Source organism: Crocodylus porosus, unplaced genomic scaffold (assembly GCF_001723895.1).
Source record: "Crocodylus porosus isolate Cpor-Errol unplaced genomic scaffold, CroPor_comp1, whole genome shotgun sequence".
NCBI lineage: Eukaryota > Metazoa > Chordata > Crocodylia > Crocodylidae > Crocodylus > Crocodylus porosus.
In genome coordinates this window covers 40603054-40615788 of record NW_017728906.1, presented here as the reverse complement: position 1 = coordinate 40615788, position 12735 = coordinate 40603054, and positions in this window count along the sequence as shown.

The following is a 12735-nucleotide window of genomic DNA, read 5'->3' as shown; positions in this document are numbered from 1 at the left end:
ATATCAACAATTATAGTATTAGATGTATGAACTGTGGTTAGTGAATTAAACCAATTATTTCAGGTCACCCTGGAGAAAATTTTCTAAAAAGTTTCTAGGTGAAACTCATTTGAGCTTTAGTTCCTATGTGCCTAATTCTCTTTAAAATAAGACGGTCTTTTTTTTATATAGACTGTTTTGAAAATGTTTGCCCCCTTTCTTTCAAGACTTTAGAACTCATAAATCTCATCCGCCCCTTCCCTCCCCTCCCTCCTCCCCCCCACTTATCCATAGACTGGAAGAGAAAAACAAGCTTTCCTGATTTTTCAACTCAAAATTGCTTTCTCAGCTTTTACTGAACCAGTCCAAATGGAAAAAATATTCTTTGTGCACCTGCAAAAGAAGCTACTGCTGGTAAAAGATAATTTAGCATTTCAACAAACTTTGTTTCTAAATGCTTTGCAAGTCACTTCCACCAGTTGAGTAATGTGACATTCTTTAAAACATCCTCAGCAAATGTGTAGTGCTTGAATGGTCCACCTTTAGCCCTGAAATTTATTATGGTTGGAATAATTGAGGGGTAATTAGTCAACATCCATGCCATAGCAGCATTTTCCTTTTCAGCAGTTAGACATCTACACTGGCACTTTATGGGTGCATCGACATGAAACACTTTACTGTACAATAGACTAATTAACCGTACAGTAAAGCATCAACATTTACACTTGCAGCACTTCCTGTACAGTAAACTAGTTTACTGCATAGTACCTGTAGACACAGGTAGTAAATTTACCACACAGTAGCTATTGCACAGTAGTACTTGTAGACAGCTAGCCGGGAGCAAATTTCTGTTAGTCAGCCCAGACAGCAGGGAGTGAAAGAACTGTCCCTTCCCCTGGGCTGCCTTGCAGCCTCATGTCCTAATTGGCAGATCATGGCAGAAGCTGGGAAACAGTCCCCTGCCTACCTCCCAGCCCCCCACCCAGATCTGCCCCTGCCCTAACCAGCTACATGAACACAAACATTGTGAAAAGCATAGGTAATCCACCCAAAATAACTAACATTATTATCATAAACTACTCATTTACTAGCATTGTAAATGATAGGGAATCTAAAGAAACTACTTGATCCAGATGGCTCAGACATTCCACATCACCATCTTCAAGTTAGTTGCCTTGAGAGGCATTTTTCATAATGTTGTTTCATTTGAGCTACCAGGCCTTGCATTTCTTTGTTGCACTGCTTACATTGGCATATGTTCCTCTTCCCTGCCCTACCCTGCCCTGCTGCTTGCCCAGTTAGGTGTCCCTCAGCAGCTTCAGGGACAGTCCCAATGGGGCAGGAGCTTTGGGCTCAGTGCACTGTTCCCTGTGGACCCACTGTGGCTGGGGCTGAACTCAGCACCTTCCACACCTGCCCCTCAAGGCAGCCCCACTGGACAAGGGCGTAGAGCAGAGGCTGGGGCCATGGCCAGCACCTCACAAGGCAGCAGCTCTTAAAAGGGATTTGCCTGCCCACAAGCTGCTGCGCTGCCTGTTGGCAGCCCACAGAGTGGGAAAGCTTGGAGGTGGCTGGGCAAGCAGTGGAGCAGGGCAAGGCAGCGCACAGTCCGCTTTCCACGCAGTGCTGCAAGGTGGACAGCAGCAAAGTGCTGTCTGCATGGAGCAGCTTGGTGTCTTTGCAACTAGGTTCCATTGCTTTGCCTCCACCCTGCCCCTCCTCCGGAGGTATGCATTGGTGACAGCCCTGGTCCCACACGGCTGCAGCCTGCTGCACTGCACTGCATTTCCCAGCGAGGCCTGCCCCTGTCCCAGTGCATCTGCTGGTCCAGGACCTGCCCAGAGTTAGACCCTGCCTGGAAGGTCTCAGGGGCATACATGTGGTTGCAACTGGGCTCAAAGACCCCCAGTGCCCTGCCCTTACCAGCATCCAGCAGATCTGCCTGCCACGTCAGGCCAGGCTGAAGGAGGGAGTGGTCCTGGGTCACTAGTATCTTGGTGTCACTGGTGTCTTGAGTGTAGCCCCTGTCCCATCCCTGTCCTGCCTCCCTACTCCACATGCCCCACACTCAGTCTCTCAAACCAAAGCCAGCACAGTGAGGGAGGGGGGAACTATGCAGCTGGGGCTGATCCCCCCTCCCCCACTGTCCACCTGGGATGACAGATGCAGAGCTGAGTAGCAGAGACTTTGCAGCCTCAGCTCTGTGACAGCCGTGGGGTGAGGCCTGTCCAGCACCTTACTGAACCAAGGTGATCATGGGCCAAGACAAGGGTGACTTTGTCAAAATGGAAAGATGGGACACATGCCTACCTTCCTCCTCCACCCCCTCCTCCCCCTCCCCCCCACCAGCAGCATGGCCAGAGTAGAGCTAGGTGGATGCAGGCTGGCAGCTCCCAGCTGTGGGCTTGGAGCTCCCCACCCTACTTCCTTTCCCTCCAGAACCCCGTGCTAGCCATGCACCCTTTGCCTGCCCAGCAGCAGTGGGCAGGGGGGTACAACTCTATGCTGTCACCACTGTCCCTGCTGCTGCAGGGGGGCATATGGACAGCATGGGGCTCCCAAGGGAAAGGCAGCAGGGTGTGTATCCCTGACTCTGCAGTATGCAGCCCATATCTGCCACCACCCTGTGCTCAAATCTACTGGCGACACATGCCAGCAGCAAAAACCTCCCCCCACCCCCAGCCCCCTGGATGAGTCACCCAAAGCTCCATCCTGCTCCCTGCCCTGGCCCAGCCCCATGCACTTCCCTGGCTGGGCACTGCCCCCAGCTCTAGCCACTGCCCCACTCTCTCACCATGGAGGCTTCAATCAGCCCTCCCCCACCCCCCCTCCCCCACATTGACTTACCTGCAGGAAGCTGCTCTCCATGCTGCCTGGATCTATTCCTAGCTGTGTGCAGATGCACACATACACATGGCACTCCCTGCATCCCTCTCCCAGTAGACCCAAGCAGCCCCTTACAGGTTGGAATATTGCCAGCCTGCAAGGGGAAAGCTGCTGTTTCCTGATCCCTGCAGGATACTATGAATCCAGGACAAATGCTGTCCCAGAGTCATGCAGCCTGGGCCCAGGACTTGATGTACCCATTCTGGGACTGTCCCATCCAATTAGGGATGGATGGTCACCCTAGCTGAGACTACCCTGCCTGCCCTGTGAGGAGAGGGTTAGTGGGGAGCCACAAAGGCTCCTGGGATGCCAGAGGACTGTGATCTAACTTGAGCCAAGAGGGGATATGGGACAGAAGTTCAATGGTTTGTCTAACCTAAACTGATTAAATCTATAGCCATCCAGGTCTATCTTAAACCAGATTCCACCATTTTTAAATCAGTCTATATGTACTGAACTTCTGTTCCATTATGGGTTTAGACCAGTTTCCAATCATTTATACCAGTTTGTGTGTAATTTCTGTACTTAGCCATGGTGTCCATGGAAAAGTAAGGAATTAAACCCAGGTATTTCAAGATTTAAGCTACTATCCTAACTACAAGACTATCCTTCATCTGTTTAGGCACTCCATTTTGGAAATGTTGATCTTGTCCTCTTTATAATTTGGAAAAGATAATTCTTCTGTAGGCAGAGTTATATCCTCCCTTCACATACTGAAATAATTATGTGGCAACTGTAAAGAAAAAAATGGCATGTGTTCAATTGGCCTTGGCATTTCAGTTATAATGATCCTATTAAGCCAAAGAGACTAACAGAAATTTTATTGCTAACAACTTCACTTCATGGTCTTCCATTCTCTTTGGAAGTCAGGCTCTGTGGAACCTGTCAGTGACTCTGCATAGATTTACTGATAGTCTGTGTTTTAATATCACCTTTTTATAAGGTTACCAAGACACATGGGATTCTGAAAGTTCACTGAAATTGTGGTTGATATACCTAGTGCTGCTCAAAGGCATAGATTAATGATACTTTTGTTCTTGAACTACTAAAGGAAAAGCATTCTGGGCCTCCAAGGTTCCAGCAAACATCAGTTTCTTCACCTCTCTGTAATTACACTAACATTAGTATAGGGGAATTACATGCTTTCATGACAAAATCTACAAGAAAATGTAACCTGAATCAATTAGATCTTTAGAATTACAAGGCACAAAGCACCATAGTTACCTATCAAACAAATTATCTTAAAAACTCTAAGGTCAGGAGCTGAAGGATAAGTTAATCAAAGTTGATGTTAGAGTGCTCTAATTAGAACACGGAAAAGACTCAATTAATCAAGTCTGCCCCGATGCATCTAATTAGAATGCATCAGAGCATGTGTATAGGTACCCAGGAAGCCTTACAAGAATTGCAGCTGAACAAGGTAGGAGAATAAATGTGACATGGAACAAGGGCATCACATTACATTCTTTTACAGTTCTAAGTAATAATTTCTATTACATTAGACTGGCATTTTGTATGATATAGTAGATTAAAATCTATACCTATTCAGTGTAGATTTGGCCTATTCAAATAAATGCTGGTATCCACTTTTTTTGGAAGTTGAAAAAAAATAAAATAAAATTCCAGTAATAGAAATTGTGGTAGCTGAACTCTGATACTGTGGAAAATACTTTCTTCTAGGCCTGGAGAATGTCTTCAAAATTTACTGCCTATGGGTATCTCAAAAGGTAGGCTACCTAACCAGCAAGCCACAAATCTCTGAAGATTTTCCAAACCAGTCTCTTTTGGAGAGCAGAAAGACATGTCTGGTCCTGTGGTTTTTAGGGGGGAGGGGGTTCTGGTTTTGAGATTGGGGTTTTTGGGTAAACATTTCTTTTTTTACTTCATTCCAGGTATTGTCAAAGTTAACAGGTTTCCCTAAACGATCTTTTCTGATTGCACTTCTACTGGCAAACCACATGACAATTTCATTCAATCCCTTAGTCTCTGTAGTCCTATGGAAAATTAGAGGGACGTAAATGGAGGATGAAGGATTTTTGGATTATTGCATGTCTGCTGCCAAAGAATGCCTGCAAAAGGTTGGATTTCAGGATAAGATTGCTGATCTCCTGTTTTCTCAGTGGGAATATGTTGCCACAACAAATCTGAAAGAGTTTAGAGAGATTTATGAGCAAAATCCAGGACAGGAAAAAAATTCATCTCTGGTATTAAATCTTTAATCCTTGATTATTTGTCCCATAAAATGGCAGATGGTAAATCTATTGCTATTATTAAAGCTTCTGCCTCTGCACTGGCATCTGTTTTCCCTGGGGTAACTTTTGTTTGGAGAGAGTTTGGAATATGAGTCTTTGCTGCTGTCCTGGCCAAATCTGTGAAGCTCAGATGCAACTCTTTTCACTATATTAATGTTGTAGATATCACTTATCCTCAAATTATTTTCCAGCATCATGAGGCCCATCTGCTGTGTTCTCATATCTATTAGCTGTATATTGCCTTGTTATGGTGTCCTAAAAATCAAATTGTCTTTGTATAAATAAGAATGCAAAAGGGATATTAATTTTTGCCTACCTACAGGTTTCTAGTACATCATCACTGGGATACAGAGGCACCAAATACTCAAATTAGAATTTCAGATGTAGTCTAAGAAACAAGATCCAAAAGTCAATACCTTCCCATACTGTAGCATTTAAAAGGAAAACTCTTTAGAAGGGGGTTGATACTGACAAACTCTTTGATACAACTAGATGTCCCTGCAAGCATATCAGGTGCAATATCATATGGATGTAAATTGATTCCCTGTATAGAGCCTCTATGAAGTATAAGTTTCCAATATACATTGTCTGCATCTTACACCAATCAATAAGGAGTACATCTCTACACTGCTCTGCAATGAACATTAGCCTACTGACAGCACTTCCATGGTTTTTTTTAAAAACAGAATACTGGCTATTCTCTGGAAATTCAGTTCAGGTGCTGAGAAACACCAAAGTTGTGTGTGATCTATAAAAAAAGCTGCCATTAGGAACTGGTAACTCTGAAAGAAACAAGACTAAATCTTTATTTCACCTAAATTTAAAATTGAATGGTGCATCTACATGTATTGTTTACTGCAAAGTATTCTAATTAGCTCTGCAATAAAGAATCACCATCTACACATGTGCTGGTATTAGGATACAGTAAATTAATTAACTCCATCATAGATAGGACTGTCAAGGATGGTATTATCGTCTGGAGAAGTAAATCACTGTGCTGAAACTTGTAGATGGTGACAGTGGCTGGCTGGGGCACAAGGATGCTAAAATGCAGGGGCTGCACTTGGGGAATTTCAGGGAAGTTAACAGGGTAGAGATGACAAATCCAGTAACCAATATTGAATCCTAACTGGGGACTAGGTTCATGGTAAGTTTAAAATATTACAACTGTTTGTTTTTTGAGCAGGGTGGAAATTACATAGCAGCAATACAAATTTCTCAGTCTGATCAACATCTTTTTTTGTTAAATTTTCTTTCTCACAGCTATTCACATTTTCATATTTAACTTTGGCATGGGTATAAATATAAATACCAGCCCAGGCTAATATTATTAAAATTATAATTATAAATGTTTAGAAATAGGGACTTCCCTTTTGCATAAGGGCTCTTGACAATAAATACAATAATATAGTCCTACCTAGATATATTATGCTATGGCATATTCCCTCTCACTCCCTTCCTTCTTCACTCAACACAGAAAGTCAGATCCAAAACTAAGGAGTACCAGAATACAGTCAGAATTAATGGATTGACACTAAAATCTGTTACACACATAGTCTTGTGTATACATACAGATGCACACTGAGTGTGTGTCTACACGTTGCCATATAGTACCATAGCTATGGCACCGTGCTTTAGTACTTCTTTTTGGAAGTGCTAACGCATGGTATAGTATTGCTGGTTACTGCACCGTGCATGTAGTGCATGGTTAGATTTTGTTACTACATCACCATAGCATCCAACTATACTGGGTGAGTGCACTGCTACCGTGATGTAGCTGCCAATCACATGATTGCTATGTTGCAGTAATGTGCCGTAAGTCACTGTAGCACATTGCTATGTCACCATAGGGCAACATGTAAACGGATCCTGACTGCACTATAACTTAGGTTGCCGGAAGCAGCAGTTGCTGTGTTCACTGTACAAGACTGTTAGACTTTTTTAATGACCACAACTCATACAAACTAGTGTCCATGGACAGGCTTTTATGAACCTCTTTAGACAGACAAAATGCACTAGAATGCAAGCCATCTGTACAATTAAATGGTCAGTCAGCACATTTGACTTACATAAGCAATAGTACAGCCATATGTTACAACTCAATATAAATGCTGACTAATTGAGTCAACATCCTAGGATAAGGAAAACATATTCTTCAACTGTCAGTTGTCTGGGTCTGCAATAAAAATGGCAAATGAAGCTTTGGAGTGATCATTGCAGCAGAATAGATCTGTACTGAAATAGAAAGAACACTGACCAGGCCTCGGTTTGTGGTCCGGCTTATTTTTTCCATGGAAGATGTTCAATAGAATGAAGAGGAGAGCTAATGAAATTAATACGAAGATTACAACTTGTCTAACACTTCTTGCTTAATATGGGCTAGGGGAGAGGGAGCAAGTGGGGTGGAAGGAAAAAATGGTAGAAAGCTACCCTCCACAAAATAATATTTAATTTTTACAGAACAAATCCTATAGAGTAGGGGTGTCAAAAATTCAGGCTGTAAACCAGATTTGGTCCATACAGCCATTTTACCTGGCTTGTGGGGCTCCTGGAGGCCCCAGGAATTAGGTGTGGGGCAACTGGTGGTGGGGCCCAGTCGCAGACTCTTCTTGATGGGACTAGAGGAGTTTGAAAACCCTGCTTTACAGGCTCAGGAATCAATAACTAAATATACTGGTTAAACTCCTTATGCACTACCAACCCCAACGTATGCCTGGCTCACACTTGTTTCTCTGACCAGAAAGGTGAAATGATGAATAATAAATCATTCAGTTACTAATGACTAGGGACCATGGTTTTCTCTGATAACCCCCCCCCCCCATTTTGGGGTTAAAAAAAGTAACCCAAAATCTACATTTCTCTCTGACTAAAATGAAACACCTAACGCATAGATACATATGTAGTGATAATTCATTTTGCTCACAAAAAATGCGGATTCTAGGTTATTTTTTTAACCAGAAAAATTGGGGATTTTTTAATCAGAGAAAACCACAATCCCTGCAATGCCAACAGGAAAAAAATCATTTTAGCTAAATCCTCGAAGATCCCTTGACAACAAAAATGAAGAGAATCTTGCCTGCCTCTGCTGGCCTAATAGACTGATTTCCATCACTAAATTTGAAATTAATCAGATTACTAATTGAGTCTATAGTCAGAAAGTAAAGGTAAGTGACCATAGCCTGCCACTGAAGTATACTTCATCTATCTGTTTAGAGAAGTATCGTTCTGAGCAATCTGATACATCTGTGATATCAAGAGGGAAAGTAATTAACTGTATCAGAGGTGCTTAAGCCTCAGCCTGTGAGCCAGATCTAGCCCCTGGTATTTTGTCTTCTGGCCCATGGGGCTCCCCATTAATTTTGGGGGAACCCCCTGGGGCATGGCCCTGCACACTAGATCAAACATGCACCAGGCCCAAACCCAATAATGCAGTGGGATGGCTCAGGGCCCCAGAGCCTCATCGCAGTACACAGTGGCTAGTAGAGATGACATGCTGCCCTGGAGCCCAACCTGACAGGCAGAGGCAATGAAGGGCCCCTGGGTCTAGGTGGAGTTAGTGGGGGCCCCCCCAGGACTAATCCTAGTGGGTGGGGGCAGCAAAGAGCCCTGGGGTCCAATCCCAGAAGGCAGATGCAGGGGTCCCTATCCCTACTGGCAGAGATGGCACAGGGCCTCCGATGCACGCAGGGTCCAATCCAGCCTGCACACTGGCCCTCCAAGCCTCGTCTGGCCCAGGGTGCTAAAAAGTTGAACACTGCTGGTCTGTACCAAAGGCTAACTAAACACTTGGGAAGCAATTGTTCAAGGTCCTTACACTGCAAACCTACGTATATCTATTTACTAGTTCTTGAGTCAATATCTCAGTGAGCATCTTGGCATTTAGCCTTTTATGTGTTTTGAGCCAGAACAAACAAGGGGAAAAGTTGAAGGCTAGGCCGCAATTTTTGCTTAAAAAAGAAAATGTTCTGTTAAAGCACCAACAGTGCTGACTGTCTTCCGTGAGTCAGAGATGCACTACTTGTCTAAAGGGAAAAGTGATAGCTCATACACACTAATCTTCTTAGAAAACAGATACAGAACAGCCGTCCTCTTGTCTGAAGATAAAATACTAAAAACGCTAACAGTTAGATTTCAAAAAAATTAAATCCTAAAAATAAAACATTTTGTTATATAACTTTCTGAGAATCAACACTATGATGCGCTCATTGGTGCCAAATATGTATCTGCTGTTCCCTGTATTGACTTTCTGCTGATCTTCTTGAAATCCTATTAGTTTCAATAGTTGGTGGCCACTGCCTTGGCTTTCTGATTAGCTGGCACCAGGCTACTTTGCCACTGCTCCCAGCCTCCAAAGATGTTGATGGACAAGAGCTCAAGCTACTTTGCTACTATTGAGACAAGCTTATTACCCTACTTTGTCTGACCAACAATCATGTTTTGGGGCCCTAAGGAGCAGCACACCTCAGGTTTGAGGCTGTAGCCTGACAATCTTATGAAAAAAAAATCCTTTTCTCTGAAGATGGTGTTGTTGCTTCCTCCCCTGTGCACTCCTGTTCCTATTGCAATATGAAATATGTCTATACTTCATTTCTATATAGGAACAGTCTGGCCTTGCTTGCAGATTCTAGCAAAGTGATTCAGTTCCAGGCATACATGGTATTTCTGTCCATAGGCAGAGAATAGTCAGGGTCTGCTTTCCTACCCTGCATCTGCAGTCCTTCGTGTTCTAGAAACTGTACACTTTGCGTGGAGTAAAGACTTGGAGTAACCCAAAGCTGCATGCTTGATTTCTGCTCTTAGCAACTTTGTTTTCTAATCAGATCAACAGTAAGTGGATCCTTTTTCCCTTCCAAAACTTGTGTTCTGTACAGCAGCCTGGTCTATGCTAACTGCATTAGCCATATCTAAGTCTGGTTCCTTGAGAAGTCCTCTTCTAATTCTTTGGTCTCCAATTCCCCATATTATCTCGTCTCTTACGCAGCACTGTATGAGTTCTCCAAAACTGCACATTTGACTAGATATTGTTAAATCTTTCAGAAGGCTCAAAAGTTTCTCCCTCCCTATCGTTTCTACACCAAGCAGATGCATCTCATAAGTCTCATCTGTTGTAGGCATCCAATGCTCTTCTAATGTAGTTATTGTATCTTAGTCTCAAAACTGGCTTGCTCTCTTGCAGTCAGTGCAAAACTAATAAATAAAGCTACTTGTTCTGTCCCTGCAATATTCAGAAAAATGGTTACCTTCTGTTCCTCACATTTTTCGACTGGCTCCACTGGCTTTCAGGAAAAATTCAAATTCTTGCCTGAATAACTGGATCTAATCTGCTTCTGCATTTCGGGAGAGGTTCACCTGCATTGAAACTCTTAGTTAGTCTGTTCTTTTCCAGAACAACAAAACATTCTCTCAAACCCCTTCTGATACCCTATATTATATTCATGAGTTCAGCAGAAGAATCCTAGTCAGCTTTCAGGAGCAGGTTGGACTTTATTAATACAGAGACCGATATAACTGGGAGACCAGCCTACCATACTACTGCTTGAAGCCCTCACTTCTGAACCACTACTCCCAGCAATTTTACATTAGAACAAGCCTATTAAAGGGCCAGCATCCTTACAGGCACAAAATAACTATAAGAAATAATTCTTTAATGCTTAACTTAATTAAAATATGACATCTTTAGAGAAATCAGCCCATTTAAGACTTAAAATCTCAAGTCACTTCTTTCCATAAATATATTTTTACAATAGAGAAGTTTTCTATCTTGTTAAGCATCTCCAAAACAAACGTCTTACACCAAAAATATTCAGTGTATGCAAGGCAATTTAATGTGTGACACTGACTTGAAGCTCACACCCCTTATGCAGCTATTTGAAGAGTTTCAAACAAGCCTGTTAAACCCACACCCTTATATGATGAGAGGGAATCGTTACATTTCTCAGTAAAAAAATGTGGTCCATGCATTGTTCATTAACTGCCATTTTGCACAGAAACAACAGACTGACTAAATAGTTGGGCAAAATGTTAAAAAAATTTTCAGGCACAAACAATTTCAGTTGACCTAATAAAAATATTACCAAAGAAACTATTGCTTCTTGCCAGTAGCATAATTAAAATGGTGAGCAGCACACCACTCCCGGTGCCAAGTTGGCAGGGAGACACAAATATAGCAACCACCATAGCTGCCAGCCCCTCACCACGGCCATCGGTAACCTAGCTGCTGCTGCTGCCCAGTACTACTTCTGCCCAGAGCACAGAACTGCCTAGTTACACTTATTGCATATTTCCTACAACAACTTCCAATGCTGCTACATTGCGCATAGAGTACCCAGCAACCACATGCTTTTAAAATGGGTAGGCAATATTAAACAAACAAACAAAAAAACCTTCCCGTGGTTTGCCACATGCATTCCAAAAGGGTTAATAGCATTGCTTTGAAACTGGTTTGAAATATGGGAAGGCCACACAGGTTCAGAGATTAAAGTTTTTAATATCATAATTCAAGGGGAAATACAGCTGCTATAGTTGGCCTTCTCAGATCTCAACATCTACTAGACAGATGCACAAGGCGATAATATTTGGTAGCCCAGAATGAAAAATTCATTAATAAAAACAGTCCCTAAATAAATACCACAAAAGAAATTAATCAGGTGCTAGATATTTGGCTCTGAAAACTGAAGTTTGAATTAGTACCTCAACTTGAAATTCCCAGTGGTATGAATTAGAACGGTTTCTTTTTTCTCAGCTTTTTTTTTTTGGGGGGGGGGGCAGGGTAGGTATTTACTGGAACAGAGGTTGTTTACTTCAGTCTCACAAACATTTAGCTTACAGTTTTCATTTTTTATTAAAGAAATGAAAATGGACAAGCAGCACAAGTAAATGAAATATGCTTGTAAAACATTTCTTGCAATTGTATAAACAGTTTTTCTAGGATGTGGAACAGAACACTTCAGGCATACCCATTCATCATGCGGCACATTTTTAAAAATAAAATAGTAATATTAACAATAAGTAGAAAGTAGAAGCTGCCTTTGAGATCTTTTAATTATACTTCAGCTCTGAGGTCACTGATAGTTTTCGGTATAGTATGTCCCCCAATAAAGAAAGCAGTTGATTTGACATACACTTCCATTGCTCTGGAAGATATATTAATAAGTCTGCGCATTTATATATAGCACTTCAACAATGTTGCCAAGTGAAGATTTTTAATTTAACCTATAACAAGATTTAACATGAAATATTAGCACAAGAGTTAAGAGTCAGTGTTTACTGAAATAGTTGAGCCTTCTTGACCCAATATGAAGAGATTTGTATGGTCTTGGATGGAACAAAGATGTTGTTAAAATTCATATCGTGAATTTTAACAACATCTTTGCCAAGTGGGGAGCAAAGGTCCAAAATTAAAACTCAAACTCAGACCTTTGGAATAAGATGTAGAAAAGAGCTTTGTTCCTAGTTAAGAACAAAGACTGTTGCTGAGCACTTAGGAAAAGCTAGTTACTCAAAGTTAAGAGCATAAGCACAAACTGAGCAATATTGAAAATCTGTCCCTGATAAGTTGTTTTCAGCTAAATGATCAGGCTAGTGAATCCCTTACTTAAATAAAACTTCATTAACATGA